At 38.1% G+C, this 23,695-nt stretch overlaps 1 protein-coding gene and 1 pseudogene across 1 annotated transcript in view; one reads left to right on the forward strand and one right to left on the reverse strand.

The window, feature by feature from the left end:
• The window catches only part of LOC118901936 (BOLA class I histocompatibility antigen, alpha chain BL3-7-like), a 46,211-nt gene that overhangs the window by 6,312 nt on the left and 16,204 nt on the right, over window positions 1–23,695 (reverse strand). The gene's annotated exons all lie outside the window — the stretch shown is intronic.
• On the forward strand, window positions 562–1,135 carry LOC118901935 (annotated as a pseudogene).

Here is a 23,695-nt window from a genome sequence, read left to right on the forward strand (position 1 = left end):
TGATGGGCTGACAGGTCACTAAGACCTGCACCTTGCCCAAGATTCTTATTTACTTCACATATAAAAATACTGTCTACTCAAGACAACTGCAATCCAGACACCTTCTCCTGACAGGGAGGCTTTCCCTTCCTGACTTCACTGAGCACCCTGGGAAAAAAGTTGTCATTTCAGGCCCACTTTAGTAACTGTGGATGACTAACAAGGCATTGAAGGGCCGGGAAGAGAGCCCATAAAAAGACCAGAACGTTAAGTCTCAGCAATTACAAAAAAAAAAAAAAAAGGATTTAAAAAAAAAGACCAAAATCACCTGGAGAAGAAACTAATCTCTCCAGCATTAACAGATGTTTGGTACAATTAACGTAATTTGAAAAGCAGTCGCAAAGTCAAGACCTGAAAACATCTGGTCCTTGGCCACACCAAGAAATCACAGAAGACATCCTTTAACCAAGTAAGCTGTGTTCTAACATGAATTTCAAGAAGAAAGACAAGGAAAGGCAATTTTCAAAAATCCACAAACTATCCCCTTAATTTAAAAGGAAGGAAGGGAGGTTGGCTGCACTCATGGCGGCGCCCTGCAAGGCGGTGTGATCATCCCCGGGAACGGGGGCTGGGATGTGGCCACCCACGGCTGGTATGGCTGGGTGAAGAGGGGGCTGGAGCAGATACCTGGTTTCCAGTGTTTGGCTAAAAACATGCCTGACCCAATCACAGCTCGAGAGAGCATCTGGCTGCCCTTCATGCAGACGGAGCTGCACTGTGACGAGGAGATCATCATCATAGGCCACAGTTCCGGGGCCACTGCAGCCATGAGGTACGCAGAGACCCACCGGGTGTGTGCTATTGTGTTAGTGTCTGCGTACACGTCTGACCTGGGGGATGACAATGAACGGGCAAGCGGATACTTCAGCCACCCCTGGCAGTGGGAGATCAAAGCCAACTGCCCTCACATTGTGCAGTTTGGCTACACTGACGATCCTTTCCTTCCTTGGAAGGAACAACAAGAAGTGGCCAACAGGTTGGAAGCCAAATTGTACAGATTCACTGACCGTGGCCATTTCCAGAGCACGGAGTTTCATGAACTGGTTAGTGTGGTCAAGTCCATGCTGGAAGTGCCAGCATAACCAGGGTGGTTCCTGCTGTTCTGCGTAACAACATGGGAGTAGGGCAACGATCAGATTATTAACAGATGACAATCATCTACTATCAGATGAATAGCAGGCATGCAAAACAGGTCAAATTAAGGTCCAAAAAACACACAAGTTTCAATGTTCAAACTAAATTACAAACAATATTTTCATTTTCCATAGAATCTACATCTCCTCAAATTACTCTGACCTAAAACAGTATTTTTCCCATTTGATAAGGGACATGGGACAGCTTAACCACCCTTACCTCTCCAAAGTGAATAAGACAGAAACGAAACCCAGGTTTCCTGATCCCTAGTCCAGATTAAAACTAAACAGGTTTCATGCTATGCTGTAGGAGTTGCAGCATAACATGTCCTTAAACATGTTGAGGGAGTGACACACAAGGAGGTTGAGGCAGGGGTCTGTAGGGTCAGGCAGGGATCGGTCTAAGACCAGACTGGCGAGGATTAGGGCGACGGGGAGAACTCCTGCTGGGTCCTGTCTGGATTGTTGCCACGTGGGAATTTGGCAAGGCATTGCCAGTTTTCTGATTTTCAAGGAAAGAAATTCATACACTTTTGTATTTAGGAACCATAAGTGTATGTATATATAATCCACTTGTACATGAATTACGTTCAGTCCACAGACATAAGGGTTATGTTAGTTGGCAACTACAGCGTAAATAAAAAATCTGCAAACACGGCAAGACACAAAGTCCAAGCCATCCATGTGTGACCTCTACTGTAAGTATTCACTTAGCCAGTGCTTTAGAGCTTGAGAAAAGCCTGAGAAATAGACATGACGTCAAAGGATGAAATCATGGGAACAGTTTGGATTTTGTTACAAAGTCTTAAATATTTTGATCTTTCCATATCTCAAATTTTGTTCTGTAAAGTGTTCTACCTTTTAATTTCCATGGTCCTTTAGATCTTTCAGCATCATTCCATGATTTTTCTTCTAATCATACTCCCTCAAAAAAACCCTTTTTCATTTTCCAACGTTTTTTGGCTATTATGATCCCCAAGTAACATCTCAAAACAATTCCCAGTAAATTCACACCTGATATTTGCTGCAATAATGTGAATTCCCACACTGTTCATACCTAACGAAAATTCAAAGCCATCATTTGAACCTGAAAAGGCTTTTGATTTCTAAATGTGCTCAAAAAATGTCAGGAGAGATTCTCTAAATTTTTAGCAGCAATTATCTTAGGGGATGGGAATTTTGGTAGTTATGGTGCAGTGGACGTCTCCTTTTTACATTATACACCTGGGGATTATTTGAGTTTGTGCACTGTGTCTTACTTTTATAGTTAAAAATAAAGATTAAAAACAGTTTATTTGACAAGTTAGTGAAAAGCAAAGTAGATAACTCCATTGAATACTTTTCTTACAGAAGCTGTTTAGCACTGATTTGACCGAGCCTATAATCAAAGCTTGATTCTATTTGAATTATTTGGAAGCAGTCATTGTTCTACGTATTCTCTGCCTTGTTTTCTGAAGTCCTTTCTTAAAAAAATTTACAAACTTATACAAATAACAGTTCATAATACTTTATTGTCCTCTTCCTCTGCAGAAAAAACCAAATATATACAATTGAGAAATAAAAAATAAAAATAAATAAATAAAAGGAAGGAAAGGAGGGAGGGGAGGGAAGGAGGGAGAAAGAGAGAAACAGGGAGAGAGAAAGAAGAAAGGAACAAGGAAGCGTAACGCCCAGTGTTGTAGATTAAACATGGCCACAGATTATTTGCAGCAATTCCCATCAAGAAGTGGAGCTGGGGGCTTCCCTGGTGGCGCAGTGGTTGAGAATCTGCCTGCCAATGCAAGGGACGCGGGTTCGAGCCCTGGTCTGGGAAGATCCCACATGCCGCGGAGCAACTCGGCCCGTGAGCCACAATTACTGAGCCTGCGCGTCTGGAGCCTGTGCTCGGCAACGAGAGGCCCGCGCACCGCGATGAAGAGTGGCCCACGCTTGCCACAACTAGAGAAAGCCCTCGCACAGAAACGAAGACCCAACACAGCCATACATACATACATAAATAAAAAGAATGTAAGCAGACAAGAATAGCATTAAAAAAAATGAAAATAAAAAAATAAAAATAAATAAAAAATAAAAGGCTAAAGATACACAAACAACAAATATGTGTTCCTTGTTCATGATAAAAAAAAAGTTTAAAAAAAAAAAAAAAAAAAAAAGAAGTGGAGCTGGGACTTCCCTGGTGGTCCAATGGCTAAGACTCCACGCTCCCAATGCAGGGGACCCAGGTTTGATCCCTGGTCAGGGAACTAGGTCCCACATGCCGCAACTAAAAGATCCCACATGCCGCAAAGACGGTCCCGCAAGTGGCAACGAAGATCCCGTGTGCCGCTAGTAAGACCCGGGGCAGCCAAATAAATAAATAAATATTAAAAAAAAAAAAAAAGAAGTTGAGCTCATTTCCCCTCATTGTCTCAAAGACAATGCTGAGCAAAAAAAGACACAAAGCATATCACTATATTCTATTAATATGAAATTCAAAAACAGATAAAACTAATGTATGGTAATAGAAGCTAGAACAGTGATTATCTTTTTTTAAAATTTATTATTATTATTATTATTATTATTATTATTATTATTATTTTTGGCTGCGTTGGGTCTTTATTGCTGTGCACGGGCTTTCTCTAGTTGCGGTGAGCACGGGCTACTCTGCGGTGCACGGGCTTCTCACTGAGGTGGCTTCTCTTGTTGTGGAGCATGGGCTCTAGGCACGTGGGCTTCAGTAGTTGTGGCTCACGGGCTCCAGAGCACAGGCTCAGTAGTTGTGGCACACGGGCTTAGCTGCTCCGTGGCATGTGGGATCTACCCGGACCAGGGCTCAAACCCGCGTCCCCTGCACTGGCAGGCAGATTCTTAACCACTGCGCCACCAGGGAAGTCCCCAGTGATTATCTTTGAAGTCATTTTTGCAAAAGAGATTCTAGAGCATATTCAGTGTTTCCAGAGAAAACTGTCTATACAAGAGTATTTGAGGGGACAGCTTATAACTGATATGGTGATGGAAGCAGCTAATTGTGCTCCTGCCCATCCAGCCAAACAGATGTTGCTAGGCTTACCTCTACTTTAGGAAGGACATGCTCTAACCCCTGCACCGGTTTGTACAGCCTGGCCCTCTGTGGCTCCATGTCCAAGTCAGTGCCTTAGTTTAGAACCTCATCATTTTCCACTGGACTTACCACAAAACACACTGTGAAAAGGGTGATCTTTGAAAAATACAAATGTGATGGCATCACTCTCCCACACCCATACCATACATACACACCCCTCCTCCTCCTTAAAATCCTTCAAAGACTCCCCAGTGCCTATAAATTCTGCACTCCCTATCAGGGTACTTAAGTTCGTTTATAATCTAGTCCCTGACTACCTTTCTCTCTCTCTCTCTCTATATATATATATCCTGAGTTCCATAACGAATTACTTATAGTTGACCTAGAAAGCACCTCATCTCAGTATCTCTGGGTATAGAGTTGACCCTTGAACAATGAGGAGGTTAAGAACGCCAACCCTCCCCACAGTTGAAAATCCGAGTATAACTTATAATCAGCCCTCAGTATCCACAGTTCCCCCTGTATCTGGGATTCCACAGATTCGACCAACCACAGATCATATAACACTGTAGTATTTACTACTGAAAAACCTCCATGTTGTTCAAGGCTCAACTACGTAATGCATCCTCTATCTAAAACAACAGTTCTCAAAATGTGGTCTCAGGAGGTCTATGAGGTGAAAGTATTTTCATAATAACAAGATGTTATTTGAAAAAAAAAAAAAAAAAAACAAAAAAAAAAAACAAAAAAAAAAAAAAAAGATGTTATTTGCCTTTTTCACAACGGTGATAAAAGCAATATAGGTATAACTGCTAGTGCCTTAGCATAAATCAAGGCTGGGGCATCAAACTGTACTAGTAATATCATCTTCTCCACCACTCCACGTTTGGAGTTTAAAAAGGAAAAGATAAATTTTACTTGTGAATATCCTTGATAAACCAGTAAAATTTAATAATATTATTAAATTTCCAACTTTGAGTACGTCTTTTTAATATTCTCAGTGTCAAAATGGGAAGTAAGTATAAAGCACTTCTCCCGATTTACAATAATCATACAATAATTGTCTCAAGGAAAAGCAACTGAGCTACAAGCTGAACTAGCTGCTTTTTTCATGGAATACTATTATTTCCTTTTTAAATTAATTTTTATTGTAGTATGGTTGTTTACAATGTTGTGTTACTATTATTTCTTAAGTAAACAACTGACAGGCAAACTATGGTTATTCAGACTTGGGTATGTACAATATTTTCACAAAAATGAACAAAGTGAGCCTATGACTTCAAAGAAAACAAATGAAAGTATTTGTTGCAAATGATAAAATTCAAACTTTAGCTAAAGTCAGAATTTTGAAAACATGCATTCCCTATGAGCTTGATGGCTTCTCAATACTTTAAGACTTTCCTGATGAAACAGTAGTGGTATTAATGAATGTGATTTTTAAAAACTGTATAATTAACTGTATCAAACACTTGGAAGATCTGAATAAACAAATGAACCAATATTTTCCAATTAATTAAATCATGATGTTTCAAAATCATACATGGGTAAAAGACCCATTCAACGTACTAAACAAACGAATTTTAATGTCACCAAGTACAAAAGTTCATTAATATGGTTTCATATTAATGAAACCATACAACTAACCTACATTGCAACTAACCTTTAAGAAACTACCACTTGTTGAGTTTGGGTATAATATCAAAGAATACCCACAATTACCTAAAGAAGATATTAAAATACTTCTGTCTTTTTCAGCTACATATCTCCAAGGCTGGATTTTCTTCATATATTTCAACCAAAATGACATACTGCAACAGACTGAATGCAGATGGAGATACAAGAATACAGCTATCTTCCAATAAGCTAGACATCAGAGACTTGTAAAAATATAAAACAATGTCCCTCCTTCTTCTCACTAAATCTTTTCTGTTTTAAAAATTAGTTTTTTCACGACAATGAGGTACCACCTCACACCAGTCAGAATGGCCATCATTAAACAGTCTACAGGGACTTCCCTGGTGGTTCAGTGATTAAGAATCACCCTGCCAATGCAGGGGACACGGGTTCGATCCCTGGTCCAGGAAGATCCCACATGCCGCGGAGCAACTAAGCCTGTGCACCACAACTACTGAGCCTGAGCTCTAGAGCCCGCAAGCCACAGCTACTGAGCCCGCGTGCCACAACTACTGAAGCCCGCGGGCCTAGAGCTTGTGCTCCGCAACAAGACAAGCCACTGCAATGAGAAGTGTGCATACCGCAATGAAGAATAGCCCCGGCTCGCCACAACCAGGGAAAACCCACGTGCAGGAATGAAGACCCAATGCAGCCAAAAATAAAAATTAATTAATTAATTAATTAATTAAAAGACTTAAAAAAAAAAAAGTCTACAAATAACGGGACTTCCCTGGTGGTCCAGTGGTTAAGAATCTGCCTCCCAATACAGGGGATGCAATTTTGATCCCTGGTCAGGTAACTAAGATCCCACATGCTGCGGGGCAACTAAGCCCGTGTGCCACAACTACTGAGCACACGGGCCACAACTAGAGAGAAGCCCACACACTGAAATGAGGAGGCCACGCACTCCAGTGGAGGGTTCCGCATGCCACAACGAAGATCTCGTGTACTGCAACTAAGACCCGACGCAGCTAAAAATAAAATAAATAAATAATTTTAAAAAGTCTACAAGTAACAAACGCTGCCGCACGTCGCAACTACCAAGCCCACACACCACAACTACTGAAGCCCACATGCCTAGAGCCCATGCTCCACAACAAAAGAAACCACCACAATGAGAAGCCCACACACTGCAACAAAGAGTAGCCCCCGCTCACTGCAACTAGAGAAAGCCTGCACGCGTGGCAACAAAGACCCAGCGCAGCCATAAATAAATAAATAACTAAAGGAATGAATGAATGAATGAATGAATAAATAAATAATTAAAATTAAAATTAAAAAAAATGCTGGAGAGGGTGTGGAGAAAAGGAAATCCTTCTATCCTGTTGGTGGGAATGTAAATTGGTACAGCCACTACAGGAAACAGTATGGAGGTTCCTCATAAAACTAAAAACAGAGTTGCATTATGATCTAGCAATTCCATTCCTGGGCATATATCTGGAAAAAACTATAATCCAAAAATATTCATAGCAGCATCATTTACAATAGTCAAGACATGGAAACAACTTAAATGTCCACTGACAGATGAATGGATAAAGAAGATGTGGCATATACACACACACACACACACACACACACACACACACACACACAAATGGAATACTACTCAGCCATAAAAAAAGAATGAAAAAATGCCCTTTGCAGCAACGTAGATGGACCTAGAGATTATCGTACTAAGTGAAGTACAAATACCATAAGATATCAATGGTATGTGGAATCTAAAATATGACACAATGAACTTATCTACAAAACAGAAATAGACTCATAGAGAACAGACTTGTTGTTGCCAAGGTCGGGGGGTGGGGGAGAGATGGACTGGGAGTCTGGGATTAACAGATGCAAACTATTATATATAGAATGGATAAACAACAGGGTCCTAGTGTACAGTACAGGGAACTATATTCAATATCCTGTAATAAACCATAATAGAAAAGAATATGAAAAAGTATATATGTGTGTGCGTATATAACTGAGTCACTTTGCTGTACAGCAGAAATTAACACAACATTGTATCAACTATACTTCAATAAATTTTTTTACAAATTAGTTTTTTCAGGACTTCCCTGGTGGTCCAGTGGTAAAGAGTCCACCTTCCGGGCTTCCCTGGTGGTGCAGTGGTTGAGAATCTGCCTGCCAATGCAGGGGACACGGGTTCGAGCCCTGGTCTGGGAAGATCCCACATGCCGCGGAGCAACTGGGCCCGTGAGCCACAACTACTGAGCCTGCGCGTCTGGAGCCTGTGCTCCGCAACAAGAGAGACCGCGATAGTGAGAAGCCCACGCACCGCGATGAAGAGTGGCCCCCACTTGCCGCAACTAGAGAAAGCCCTCGCACAGAAACGAAGACCTACACAGCCAAAAATAAAAAATAAATAAATTAAAAAAAAAAAAGAGTCCACCTTCCAATGCAGGGGATGTGGGTTCAATCCCTGGTTGGGAAACTAGGATCCCACATGCCACAGGGCAACTAAGCCTGTGCGCCACAACTACTGAGCTCACAAGCCTCAACTAGAGAGCCTGTGTGCCACAAACTATTAGCGCCCACGTGCTCTGGAACCCACGCGCCACAACTACAGAGCCCATGTGCCCTGGAGCCTGTGCACCACAACTAGAAGAGAAGAGTCGCACGCCACAACTAGAGAGAAGCCCACGTGCTGCAATGAAAGATCCCACATGCCTCAACAAAGATCCCACGTACCACAACTAAGACTGACACAGCCATAAATAAATAAGAAATAACAGAACTATTAAAAAATTAGTTTTTTCAGTAAAAAGTACATTATAAAAAATTGGGCAGAAGAACTGAATGGGCAATTTTCCAAAGAGGAAATGCAAATGGCCAACAGGCACATGAAAAGATGCTCAACAGCGCTAGTCATCAGAGAAATGAAAATCAAAACCACAATGAGATATCACCTCACACCTGTCAAAATGGCTATCATCAAAAAGAACACAAATAACAAATGTTGGCAAGGACGTGGAGAAAAGGGAACCCTTGTACATTGTTGCTGGGAATGTAAACTGGTGTAGCCACTGTGGAAAAACAGTATGGAGGTTCCTCAAAAAACTAAAAAAAGAACTACCATATGACTCAGCTATTCCACTCCTGGGTACACATCCGGAAAAAACAGAAACACTAATTCGAAAAGATACATGCACCTCAATGTTCATAGCAGCATTATTTACAACTGCCAAGATATGGGAGCAACCTAAGTGTCCATCAAATGATGAATGGATAAAGGGTGTCTGTGTGAATGTACATACACACACACACACACACACACACACACACACACAAAATGGAATACTACTCAGACATAAAAAAGAACAAAATTTTGCCATTTGCAGCAAAGTGGATGGACTTGGAGGGCATTATGCTAAGTGAAATAAGTCAAAGAAAGAAAGGCAAATACTATATTAAATCACTTATATGTGGAATCTAAAAAATACAACAAACTAGTGCACATAAAAAAGCAGCAGACTCACAGATATAGAGAACAAACCAGTGGTTACCAGTCGGGGGGATGGGGGTGGGCAAGAGCAAGCAATATAGGGGTGGGAGAGCAGGAGGTAGAAACTATTGGGTGTAAGATAGGCTACAAGGACATACTGTACAATACAGAGAATACAGCCAATATTTTGTAGTAACTGTAAATGGAGTGTAACCTTTAAAACTTGTATAAAAAATTAGTGTGTTATATATACTAATATGTAAGGAGTTTATTATTTTTAATAAATATTTAAATATTTTCTTAGTTTTAATTTCTAACACAGTAAATACTGGCAAATATAACCCCACATAAATAAAAGTTCTTTAGAGTCTGTAATAACTTTTTGAAGAGTTAAAAGGTCAGACACCCAAAATTTGAGAACTACTAATCTAGAATTTCCCCTGCCCCATTTGTCCTTCAAGGCTCTGCTCCCCCAGAAAGCCTTCCCTGAGAGCTTAGGTAAAGTTAATCTGCTACAGTTGCTTACAGTGGAGCACAAAAGACTACACTGGTTCATAGGCACTCAGTTAACTGTTGAATGAACAAGGCTAAGCTGAGGGCACATGCTGCCAAATATACATGTACGAAAACATTTCAAAGTTGTTATTTTGTATATATCCACCACGACTAAAACCTCTCTCTCAAATCTTGAAACAACTGCTGGTGGAAATGTAAACTTCATATATCTTTGGAAGGCATTTTTATAATGTCTATAAAAATTCCAAAGTATACACCTTTAGAAAATTATCTTACTGATATTACAAATATGCAAAATGACATATGTACAAGGTTATTCATGCTGCACTATTTGTAACTGAGAAAAAATCAAAATGCCCTTTAATAGAAGAATGATAAACAATACATACATAGCCCATATAATACTGTACAGACATAAACAAGAATAAGGAAATTCAACTTACAACAACACATATAATTTGATGTATGTGTAAGTAAGAAAAGAGTAAGACACAGAACCATTTTTGTAAAAAGGAAGAAAAGAAGATACATACATATTTACATGTATGTGTATATTTTATGCTTATAAGCACACAGGATGCACAAAAACTGGTAATACTAGTTGCCCCTGGAAAGAGGAACTGACTGGTTTTCATTGTAGGAACAAGAAAACTTCTCTACTTTTTTCTATACTTAGAATTTTGTACCATGTAAATGTGATACCAATCCAAAAAGTGAATCTAAAAATATGTAAGAATCTTCATTTCACATAAAGAATAACTTCTTATCTTTCTTTTTCTAGCCTCAAAAAACGTCAATCCCCCATTTTTTTTTTTTTTTTAAGGAGGCAAGTGCTCTCTGCTCCATCTCCCATTTTTTTTTTTTAAAGTATTTGTTTATTTATTTATTTATGACTGTGTTGGGTCTTCGTTTCTGTGCGAGGGCTTTCTCTAGTTGTGGCAAGCGGGGGCCACTCTTCATCGCGGTGCGCGGGCCTCTCACTGTCGCGGCCTCTCTTGTTGTGGAGCACAGGCTCCAGACGCACAGGCTCAGTAATTGTGGCTCACAGGCCCAGCTGCTCCGCGGCACATGGGATCTTCCCAGACCAGGGCTCGAACCCGTGTCCCCTGCATTGGCAGGCAGATTCTCAACCACTGTGCCACCAGGGAAGCCCCCCAATTTTTAAATTTTTTTTTTAATTTATTTTATTCAAGTATAGTTGATTTACATTGTTTTGTTAATTTCTGCTGTACAGCCAAGTGATTCAGTTATATACATACAATACATTCTGGTTTTTTATTATTTACCTTTATTATTATAATTATTTTTTACAATACATTCTTTTTCATATTCTTTTCCATTATGGTTTATTGCAAGATATTAAATATAGTTCCCTGTGCTATACAGTAGGACCTTGCTGTTTATCCATCCTATATATAACAGTTTGCATCTGCTAATCCCAAACTCCCAATCCATCCCTCCCCCTGGCCCTTGGCAACCACAAGTCTGTTCTCTATGTCTATGAGTCTATTTCTGTTTTGTAGATAGGTTCATTTGTGCCATATTTTAGATTCCACATATAAGTGATATCATATGGTATTTGTCTTTCCCTTTCTGACTTACTTCACTTAGGATGATAATCTCTAGCTGCATCCATGTAACTGCAAATGGCATTATTTTGTTCTTTTTTATGGTTGTGTAGTATTTCATTATATACATGTACCACATCTTCTTTATCCATTCACCTGTCAATGGACATTTAGGTTGTTTCCATGTTTTGGCTATTGTGAATAGTGTTGCTATGAACATAGGAGTGCATGTATCTTTCTGAATTATAGTTTTGGCAGGGTATATTCCTAGGAGTGGGACTGCTGGATCATATCACCATACACACAATGGAATATTACTCAGCCATAAAAAAGAATGAAATCCTGCTATCTGCAGCAACATGGATGGACCTAGAGAATATTATGTTAGTGAAATAAGTCAAAGAGAGAAAGACAAATACTGTATGATAACACTTATATGTGGACTCTAAAAATTAATACAAATGGGGGGGTGGGGGAGGGTTGGATTGGAAGTTTGGGACTAGGAGATGCAAACTATTATATATAGAATGGATAAACAATGAGGTCCTATTGTATAGCATAGGTAACTATATTTAATATCCTATAATAAACCATAATGGAAAAGAGTATGAAAAATAATATATATTCATATATACCTGAATCACTTTGCTGTACACCAGAAACTAACACAATATTGTAAATCAACTATACTCCAATTAAAAATAAAAAATAAAAATAAATAAAAATTAAAAATAATACAAATAAATGTAATGCAAAACAGAAACAGACTCACAGATATAGAAAACAAACTAGTGTTTACCAAAGGGGAGAGGAGCAAATTAAGGGTATGGAATTAAGAGATACAAACTACTATATATAAAATAGATAAGCAACAAGGATATATTGTATAACACAGGGAATTATAGCCATTATGTTGTAATAACTTTTAATTGAGTATAATCTGTAAAAATACTGAATCACTATGCTGTACACATGAAACTAATAAAATACTGTAAATCAACTATATGACAACTAAAAAAAAAAAAGGATTTCCCCAGTGGTCCACTGGTTAAGAATCCGCCTTCTAATGCAGGGGACGCGGGTTTAATCCCTGGTTGGGGAACTGAGATTCCACATGCTGTGGGGCAACTAAGCCTGTGTGCCACAACTACTAAGCCTGCACACCTCAACTAGAGAGCCCACGTGCCACAAACTACAGAGCCCACATGCTCTGGAGCCCACGTGCCACAACTACAGAGCCCGGGCGCCGCAACTAGAGAGAAGTTTGTGTGCCACAATGAAGAGCCCACACGTTGCAAAGAAAGATCCCGCATACTGCAACGAAGAAGATCCCACGTGCCGCAACAAAAGACCCAACGCAGCCAAAAAAAAAAAAAAAGAAAGATACCCACTATGAAGCCTTTAAATTAACTGTGTTAAGTGGTTAACTAGTGATTCTAGGGTAGGGTCAGTATCTTCACCTTTTACCTTGTATACTTTTGAATTATTTAAATTTCTTACAATGATTACATATTACTTTCGCAATTTGAAAAATGCAAATCTGTAAGATTGAAGATACGGAACTTAAAAATCTACAGTCCTGACTTTGAATTAGACATGTTGATATGAACTTGTGATACACTTTCTTTCAAAAAAAAGATACCATTTTCCTAACCTTGTTCACTAAAAACAGCAAGAAACAATGAACAACCCACTAAGCAATGAGTACCTCTTGCACCCAGACTGTGGCCTCTAAACATCATTTCCCAATAAAGGGGCAATGGCTGTTAGATGCCCAGGAATGGAAATGTAAAAGAGGATCTCAGAGTATCAGGTCAGGCCAGAAAACAAAGAAACAATCAAAGACTAGGAGGATCATACCAAGAGGACACTGCAGGGAATTCCCTGGTGGTCCAATGGTTAGGACTCCATGCTCTCACTGCCAAGGGCCCGGGTTCAATCCCTGGTTGGGGAACTAAGATCCCACAAGCCACGCAGCATGGCCAATAAATAAATATATTAATTAATTATTTACTTTTTTAAAAAAAGGACATTGGAGCCAACTTGAAGAGGTTCCCATTTGCCATTATCAGTTAATCAGTGAGATATCAATAAGAATAAAAAAAGAAATTGACTGAAACCCATAAATATATTTAAATTGGTGAGTTCATAATGACAATTTTTAAAAAAACTAATCAGTCACCTTTGCAGGATGTTAGTGAACAAATTCATTATTTTGAAAATGGCAATGACTGTTAATTAAAATAAAGACTCAAAGCATTTGTCTCACCTTTCCTGTACAAGATATACCTGAAAGTAACCAACTAAGTGATGAGGGAAGTATCTCTTTATAAAAGTATTCCACCTAAAATAAATTTTAAAATAATACAACTTCAATATCACCATTCTGTAATCACTAATGAAATTCAATAAAGGATGTAGACAATGATCATCAATGACTGCTGACATCATGAAAATTAGACTAACAGACATCACACACTTCCTCCTAATGGAACTACACTATAAAGTATTCAAGCCAAAAACACTGAATCTGAATCTGATCAAGTCTCTAGATATAACTGCCCATTTGAAGGAAATACAAAGTACAGAGAAATATGTTAAATGACACCACTATGATGTCAATCACCAAATCCACTTGTGGGAAACTACTGGACAGATAACCCAGATTCTTCAACAAATACACCGGGGGAAGAAAAAAAGGAGAGGGGAAATTTTTCAGATTAAATGATTTTTAAAGATATGTCGACCAACTACAAGGTACAGATTTTATTTGGATCCTATTTTAAACAAACAGGCTGTTTAAGAAATATGATACAATCAGGGAAATATGAACACCAGATATTTAATATTAAGGAATTATTGTTAATTGTTTTAGAACTGTAAATGGTATTGAGGGACCTCCCTGGTGGCACAGTGGTTAAGAATCCACCTGCCAATGCAGGGGATACAGGTTTGAGCCCTGGTCTGGGAAGATCCCACATGCTGCGGAGCAACTAAGCCTGTGCGCCACAACTTCTTAGCCTGCGCTCTAGAGCCCGCGAGTCACAACTACTGAGCCCACGCGCTGCAACTACTGAAGCCCACACGCTGCAACTACTGAAGCCCACGCACCTAGAGCCTGTGCTCCGCAACAAGAGAAGCCACCGCAATGAGAAGCCCGCTCACCGCAATGAAGAGTAGTCCCCGCTCACCATAACTCCAGAAAGCCCGCGCGGAGCAACGAAGACCCAACACAGCCAAAATAAATAAATAAATAAATAAAAATTTAAAAATAAATGGTATTGATATTTGTTTCTTTAAAGTCCTTATTATTTAGGGTATATACTGAAATATTTAGGGGTGAAATAATACATCAGATTTCCTTCAAGATAATCAGGAAACGGGAGCCCAGTTCAATTCCTACCTCATCCCTGCCTTTCTATATTGACTCCTCTCTTCTTTTCTTTTACATCTGTTTGTGCTGCACAATTAAATGTAACTAAATTCTACAGCATTCCATCTATAATACAGAATCTAATCCATTATATCTACTGTTGTTTTGTTCAAGTTTTATCTCCACCACTAGCCAGCAAGGTCTTTTAATGCACACAAAAAATTTTTGATCCCACAACCCTAGAATGGTGCTAAGCCTTCTAATGGTCCCAAGTACCTAATCTGACACTCAAGGTGTCTCTGAAAAACCCTGGGACCTACGGAAAAATGCAATATTCTTCCTTGTCACCCCAAGGGCTACTTTGTGCTAAAATTTAAGTTTTAACCATAGTAAAAGCATATAATATTATCTTATTCAAATTTAACAGGGGTTCCTTTTATAACATCAAAATGCTAAGTCTTCAGCAAGTTAGGGCAAGCTAATAAGCACAAGCTTTTCCTCCCAGAGTTCAAATGGGAACTTGAGTATTTATACTCTTTCGCAGAAACAAAATTATACATTACTAGGTTTAAATAGAAATTTTATTATCTAAGTGATTGATTAAATACACTGAAGTTATTTAATAAAAGCTTCAGCTGTAATGTAAAAAGAGAGCTTACCCAAAGAAATAGTCACAAAGCCCAGGAAAAAAAGAACTCACTACCTAACTGGCAACCAGTAGCACTGGAGAACAAGTCTACTGGAGTACTTACAAGTTTTAAGAGTTGATTTATAGCCCCTTTATCCTTTAAAAAAAAATTTTTTTTTAATAAATAAATTTATTTATTTTTTACTGCACTGGGTCTTCGTTGCTGCGCGCGGGCTTTCTCTAATTGAGGCGCGCGGGCTTTCTCTAATTGTGGCGAGCAGGGGCTACTCTTCGTTGTGGTGCATGGGCTTCTCATTGCGGTGGCTTCTCTTGTTCACAGGCACTAGGCACATGGGCTTCAGTAGTTGTGGCACATAGGCTCAGTAGTTGTGGCTCGCAGGCTCTAGAGCTCAGGCTAAGTAGTTGTGGCGCACAGGCTTAGTTGCTCCGTGGCATGTGGGATCTTCCTGCACCAGGGATCGAACCCATGTCCCCTGCATTGGCAGGCGAATTCTTAACCACTGGGTCACCAGGGAAGCCCCAAATATGTTTTAAAATAATTGATTTTTTCCCTCTAATCAAAAAAGAAATCCATGTTATTTATAAATAGAGATAGACAAAAAAGAAAATAAAAACCATCTCACTACCTCCTTCATAACATTTTGTCTTACTAAACAGTAAGTCCTTTGAGGGCAGCTCACTTCCCCAAGCAACACAGGAAATTGTGTTCTACAGCTCTCTACGGAAGCCCTAAGGGGAAGGAAAGAGGAAAAACCCATGGGCTTAATTCAATGAGAGCAACACGTAGATTTGTCTTTCAGTTTTTTTTACATTTCACCATTTATATAAATCCAGGGTCAGAAAAAAAAAACTTACATTCCACTCTTATGGAATTTTCTTGGTTTATAATAATTTGGGGGGCATTTTTTCCAGTGTCCTCAAAATTTCTTACTATAGCAGCAGCAAAGTCTTACACTTCGAATTGGCAAGTCGGGTAGTAAACATTTCATATTCACTCTGTGTAAAGTCTGTGTCTATTTTAACTTATATTTAAATTAGTTACTCAAAGTACCATTCCATTTATCTGTTATTTCTTATGTTGAGGTCCTACCCAACTCCGTCAACAGATTTTTCTTATTTCATGTAGTTAAGTGTGCACTGAATAACTAAGTTTCTCCTCAAAATATCCTACACTAGTCTGAATCTACACATATGCAAAACAATTCTGGTGTCATGAAATTTACCCACAAGTACCCAACTGTAATGCTCACCTGATCTCTAACTCAGATGTATTGCCTCATCCATCCAGGCGAAGTATAATAACTGTACTTATCAAGCATAATTTGAAGAGACACTGGAGAAAGCAGAGTAGATAGCCTCCAGCAATTCACCTAGGAGGGGAAAAAAATTATCCCTTTCACCACCCAGTCTAAGCTCTAACAAGTTTTCAGCAACAGTCAAATAAAATTCTCAGAACAGTTTTGACTTTTCACTGGACTCTGTGTCTTAATTAAGCAGTCTGAGTGACAGTGCAAAAATTAATTTGAAGCTACTTTTCTTCTTCCTTACTCCAAAAAGCCAAATATTGTCTGTCCTGACTATTCAAATCCCCAGAGATTTCAATTCTGCAGGAGCTCTACATGGTTCTAAATTTAGTCAAGTAATAGAAATAGTTGGAAGGCATGCAATTCATTTTAATATCTGCACCTCTATGTTGCCAGGAAGCTAATTTTTAAAGTAGTCTTAGAGCAGTCATCCACATAAAAGAACAAATATATAAGCCATGTAATCAACTGATAGGTTAGTAATTGTGTTAATTAAAATATTACCTATAACTTCTGTAAGTGACCAACATCACCCCTCTGAAAATATATTCTATATTTCTTACACAGGGATAGAGTTTTAAATATTTCAACAAAACATGGGACTCCCCTGGCAGTCCAGTGGTTAAGACTCCGTGCTTCCAACGCAGGGGGCATGGGTTTGATCCCTGGTCGGGGAACTAAGATCCTGCATGCCGTGCGGTGCAGCCAACAACAACAACAAAAACACGTTAATAGCAAATCACTTTCCCTACAGCTTATTTATGTTTCTACTTCAAAGGAACACATAGATAGGTTTAAGGAGTTTCACCTTCAATGCAAAATGTTTTTGTACACTTTGCTATACAGCACAAATCAGCACAACATTGTAAATCAATACTTCAATAAAAAAAAAAAAAAAAAAACAAGGGGGAAAAAAGTTTTTGTAGAAAGGACTGACATGTCTCATTTCACGTAGAGTCCCAGAGCAGGACATTCTCAAGCTGTTGGACCGTAAGTGACCAGGGTGTACCAGATCCCAATTCTAAGGCTAAATCTAGTTTGGATTTTCTAAAACATCAGGCCTCATAAGGAGCCATAAAACCATACTCCAGCATAAATGTTCAATACAATAAACACCCTAATTTCATGTCAGTTTCCTAGACTGCGTTCACAGATCAATGTGTAAAACATATGTGCAGATGAATACAAGATGCAGGTTCAAAGCACAAAGTATAAAAGACCTGGATTAGAACTTTCCCTATCTAAGGAGATTTTAATTCAGAGAGCTGAAAATAACAAAGAGGGAAACAACTCAAGTGACTATACCACAGAAAGAAAAAGCCTGGATTACATAAGAGTAAGAAGGATACGAATACTTATTTTCACCTTCACATGTCACCACTAAGTTAGGAGAAGAAAAAACAATACAATGCCAATTTTCTGCACAACATCCCATCTCCTATGGCAAGTCATCAGCACTGCCTATATATAACTCACTTCATTCTGAGAAGTAATTCAATTTAGACACTTTATTATCAAATAATTCTGAGAAGACATAGAAGGGTCTTAGATCTGGAATCCACTCTTATTTTTTGTCCTGGAAATAACTGATCCCATAAAGATAGCAAGGAATAGATAATTAAGAATGAGAAGCAGTTCCCCTTTAAAGGAACCATTCCCCACTAAAGGTATCAGGGTTCCTTGCAGAAGTGACTGATTCCAGGTTTGTAAAGTACAAAGCGAGCCCAAAATACCTTGTTGTGCCAGGATGTAAGGAAGTCCTCAAAACTTGACTGGGACAAGTCAAAAAGACATAGGAGTTAGTTTGAAGGGGCTCCCACTGACCAAAGTGACGACAATTGTTGCATGTATAATACTAAGTATTGTCAGTATTTTTTTAAGTGCTTTTCCTTATTGAAAAAAAAAATGGAAAAGAACAAAAATACACATACACACAAACTCCAAAGCTCTGAAATTAAGCATTAACAAACCAGGTTCATGATATATGATCAGTATCCAAAAACCCAACTATAAACAATGCCAAGCAGTGCTCCTCAGTATTATTTTTACAATTGTTAGTCATGTCAAGCATCAAGAAAAAGAAAACACATCATTGCACATTACAGCCAACCCCCCCGCAAAAAAGGCTAAAATTTTGACACTAGAGAATTGAATAATGTGTGATGCTATACCACAAACAGCTTCTGATGTATATCCAATGTGAAAAAGTCTTTACACATATATGACATATTTTTTATATTGATAAAGGATTGTAACATATTGAATTTTTTAAAATACCAAATCTATAGTGATCCTCAAAAACAAAAAAGGGGAGAAATAAAGTTCTTCTTTGTAGAATAACGCCAACTAGTAAATGTAGAAGGAATGACAGACTCAACATTTTGCAACCACCAATGTAATAACTAATTCAGACAAGGATCATCAACGAATGTTACCACCACTGGGCAAAACGCAGAGGAAAAGAAGAGTCATTCCATCTTAACAGTATCATTCCCACAGATTGTTTCTTAATTACAAAGGGAAAAAGGCACCTTTACAAAGAAATGTAGCCTATATCAACTTATCTAAGTGACCAAACTTATATCACAATAAGCACACAATACCTAAATAGTATTCTTGCCAAAAATATTTAATCTGAACCTAATCATGACAAATCCAAATTGTGAAATATTCTTCAACACAACTGGCCTGAACTCTTCAAAAATATCAATGACACGAAAAACAAAAATAGAAAGAACTGCTCTGAATTAAAAGGCTAAAACAATATGAAAATTAAATGTAATTCATGATACTTGAATAAATCCAGGATTGGAAGGACAGCTATAAAGCAATATCTCAATTATTGAGATGATGGAGGAAATTTGATTATAGACTATAAATAATTATATATCACTGTAAAATATTTAAATGTGATAATGAGTTTGATAACAGTATTATACTAATATAGGAAAATACCTTGTTCTTAGGTGATATATACTTAACAAATTCTGGGTGAAGATTCCTGATGTGTGTAATTTCCTAATACAAATTCCTAATACACAATAAAAAATAATGTATATATGTATAGGGAGGGAAGGGAGAGAGGTGGAAAGTGAGGGAGAGAGGGGGAAAGTGAGAGAGAGAGGTGGAAAGTGAGAGAGAGAGAACGAGAGAGAGGGAGGGAAGGGGTAAAGAAAGAGTGTAAGAGCATAAATGTGACAAAATATTCAATAAATATTAGGTAAAAGTCATATTGATGCTCATTGTATCACTCTTTCAACTTTTCTATAGGTTTGGAATTCTTCTACATAAAAACATGGGGGTGAAAAATAACAAGCAGCAACATTAACCCAAGCTCTTGGCTATCCAGTATAAATTTTGCTGTGTCCTAAAAGCAATTCCAGGTGATGATTACAAGTGCAGACTTCAGCATGGAACTGGGTTATGTTCTGGCTGCATGATGATGGACAAATAACCTAACCTAATCTCTCTGCAATGGTCTGAATGTGTCCTCTCAAAATTTATATGTTGAATCCTAACCCCCAAACATGATATTAAGAGGTGAGGCCTTTGGGGTGGTTAAGTCATGAGCTTACTGCCTCATAAAAAAGGTTCCAGAGAGATTCCTAGCTCCTTTCACCATGTGAGGACACAGTAAGATGCTGGCTATTAACCAGGACAAGGGCCCTCAGCAGAATCTGACCATAGTTGATCTTGGACTATTCAGCTTCCAGAACTGTGAGAAATAAATTTTTGTTGATGAGCCACCCAGTATTTTGTTATAGCAGTCTGAACAGATTAAGTCACTCCCTAAACCTCAACTGTAAATAGGGATAATACAGTACTACTCCATAGGGACTATCTTCTGAGGATTAAATGATCTAATATGTCCTATTATTATACTTCTGTGATATCACATTCTTTGTTCACTTAACTGCCCTGTAAGTACATGGGGAGACTGGACCAATTTTTAGCCTTTCTCTGACTTGGCAACTAGCTTATAAGCTATAATAACTTTATTAAAATTTTGTGAATTGCCAAATATATCCAAATTCAAATAAAAGAATTAAAATGCATTCCATCTAAGGACCAATAAAAATAAATCCACCATTTGCACAAATGACAGAGCTAACATACTCTAAAGTACCTGTCAAAGCAGTAGCTTTTCACAGCTTACATTTGCTCCTTCCTCAAAATAATAGAGGGTCACCTGTCACGAACAGACACAGGCTGCCTTGGTCCCAAAAATGTCAATCTTTACATTAAAATCCAATGCCCTCAGGCCAGAAGTGCCTCTTACATTCTGGAATTTCCTGGGGCTTCATGTCAGCTCTCTTATCACTCTGTAAGTTTGCCCTGCATGATCCCATTTCCTATCATGGACTGAACACCCTTCATGTACAGAGTACTCCAAAAACCTAAATACCCCTGGCTTCTCTGTAGAGCTCCAGATTCATTTAGACAACTAGCTGCTATACATTTTCCAAAAGTGAACTTTACCAACACTCCTCTAAGCCGAAACCTGCATCCCCCTTTTTTAGTGATATAATTGACATATATTAGCTACAGGTATACAACATGATTCAATACATGTATATACTGTGAAATAATCACAAGTCTAATTAACATCCATCACCAGACATATTCACAATTTTTTCCTTGTAATAAGAATGTCTAAGATCTTCTCTGCTAGCAACTTTCAAATATACAATACAGTATTTACTATAGTCTCCATGCTGTACATTTCATCCCCAAGACTTATTTATATATATGTGTGTGTGTATAAACATATATATGTAACTGGAAATTTGTACCCTTTTGTCCACCTTCACCCATTTCAGCCATCCCCCACTCCCTGCCTTTGGCCACCACCAATCTGTTCTCTGTAGCTGTGAGATTCCACATTAAGTGAGCTCATACAGTATTTGTTCTTCTCTGACTTATTTCACTTAGCATAATGCCCTCAAGGTGCATCTATCTAATCTATCTATACTGTCACAAATAGCAGGAGTTCCTTCTTTTTCCTGTATGTGTGTGTGTGTGTGTGTATGTGTGTGTGTGTGTGTGTGTGTGTGTGTGTGTCTGTATACAGCCATATTTTCTTTATCCATTAATTCGTTGCTGGACACCTAGGTTGTTTCCATGTCTTAGCTACTGGGAACAATGCTGCAATGACATCAGGGTGCAGGTATCTCTTCAAGATAATGATTTCATTTTCTTCAAATATATATCCAGAAGTAGGACTGCTGGGTCACATGGTAGTTCTATTTTTTAATTTCTTGAGGAACCTCCATACTGCTTTCCATAGTGGCTATCCCAATTTACATTCTCACCAACAGTGCACTAGGGTTCCCTTTTCTCCACATTGTCACCAACACTATCGCTTATCTTTTTGATAACAGCCATTCTAACAGGTGTAAGCTAACATCTCATTGAGGTTTTGATTTGCATTGTCCTGATGATTAGTGATGATGAGCACATTTCCATGTACCTGTCAGCCATCTGTATATCTTTTTTGGAAAAATGTCTATTCAGTTCCTCTATCCATTTTTTAATCAGATTAGTTTTTTTCCTATTGAGTTGCATGAGTTCTTTATACATTTCAGGTATCAACCCTTTTTCAAATATATGATTTTTTGGAAGTACAGTTTATGTACAATATTATGTAAGTTACAGATGTACAATATAGTGATTCATAATTTTTCAAGGTTATACTCCATTTAGTTATTATAAAATATTGGCTATATTCCGTGTTGTATCATATATCCTTGTAGCTTTTTTTATATATAATAGTTTGCACCTCTTTCGAATATATGATTAGTAAACATTTTCTCCCATATAGTAGGCTTTTTCATTTTGTTGATGGTTTCCCTTGCTGTGCAGAGATTTTTAGTTTGATATAGTCCCACTTATTCATTTGTGCTTTCGCTGTCTTTGCTTTTGGTGTCAAATCCAAAGAATCCCCAAGACTGATGTCAAGGAGCTTACTCCCTATGTTTCTTTCTACAAGTTTTATGGTTTTAGGTCTTATGTTCAAGCTTTTAATCCATTTTGAGCCATTTTTTGTGTCTGGTGTAATATAGTAGTGCAGTTTTCCCAACACCATTCATTGAAGAGATTGTCCTTTGCCTATTGTTTGTTCTTGGCTCCCCTGTCATAAATTAATTGACCATGTGTGCATGGGTTTATTTCTGGGCTCTCTATTCTGTTCCATTAATCTATGTATCTGTTTCTATGCCAATACCATACTGTTCTGATGACTATGGCTTTGTAATATAGTTTGAAATCAGGAAGTATCATACCTTCAGTTTTGTTCTTCTTTCTCAAGATTTCTTTGGCTATTTGGTGTCTTTTGTGGTTCCACACAAATTTTAGGATTGTTTGTTCCCTGTGAAAAATGCGACTGGAATTTTGATAGTGATTGCATTGAATCTGTAGATTGCTTTGGGTGGTATGGACATTTTAACAGTATTAATTCTTCCAATCCATGAGCAGAGAGTATCTTTCCACTTACTTGTGTCTTCTTCAATTCCTTTCACTGATGTCTTATAGTTTTCAGTGTACATGTCTTTCACCTCCTTGGTTAAACTTATTCCTAGGTATTTTATTCTTTATGCTACAATCGCAAGTGGAATTATTTTTTAAATTTCTCTTTTTGATAGTGATTAATGTATAAAAACACAACTGATTTCTGTATATTGATTTTATATCCTGCAACTTTACTGAATTCATTCATTAGTTCTAACAGTTTTTGGTGTAGTGTTTAGGATCTTCTATATATAATATCATGTCATGTCATCTGCAAACCTTCTTCCTTTCTGATCTGAATGCCTCATTTCTTTTTTTGCCCAACTGCAGTGACTAGGACTACCAAAATTATGTTGAATAAAAGTGGCAAGGAAAAGCTTTCAGCTTCAGTTGAGTTTAATGTTAGATGAGGGCTTGTAACATATGGCTTTTATGGTGTTG

The sequence above is a fragment of the Balaenoptera musculus genome, chromosome 10 (genome assembly GCF_009873245.2).
Source record: "Balaenoptera musculus isolate JJ_BM4_2016_0621 chromosome 10, mBalMus1.pri.v3, whole genome shotgun sequence".
Classification (NCBI taxonomy): domain Eukaryota; kingdom Metazoa; phylum Chordata; class Mammalia; order Artiodactyla; family Balaenopteridae; genus Balaenoptera; species Balaenoptera musculus.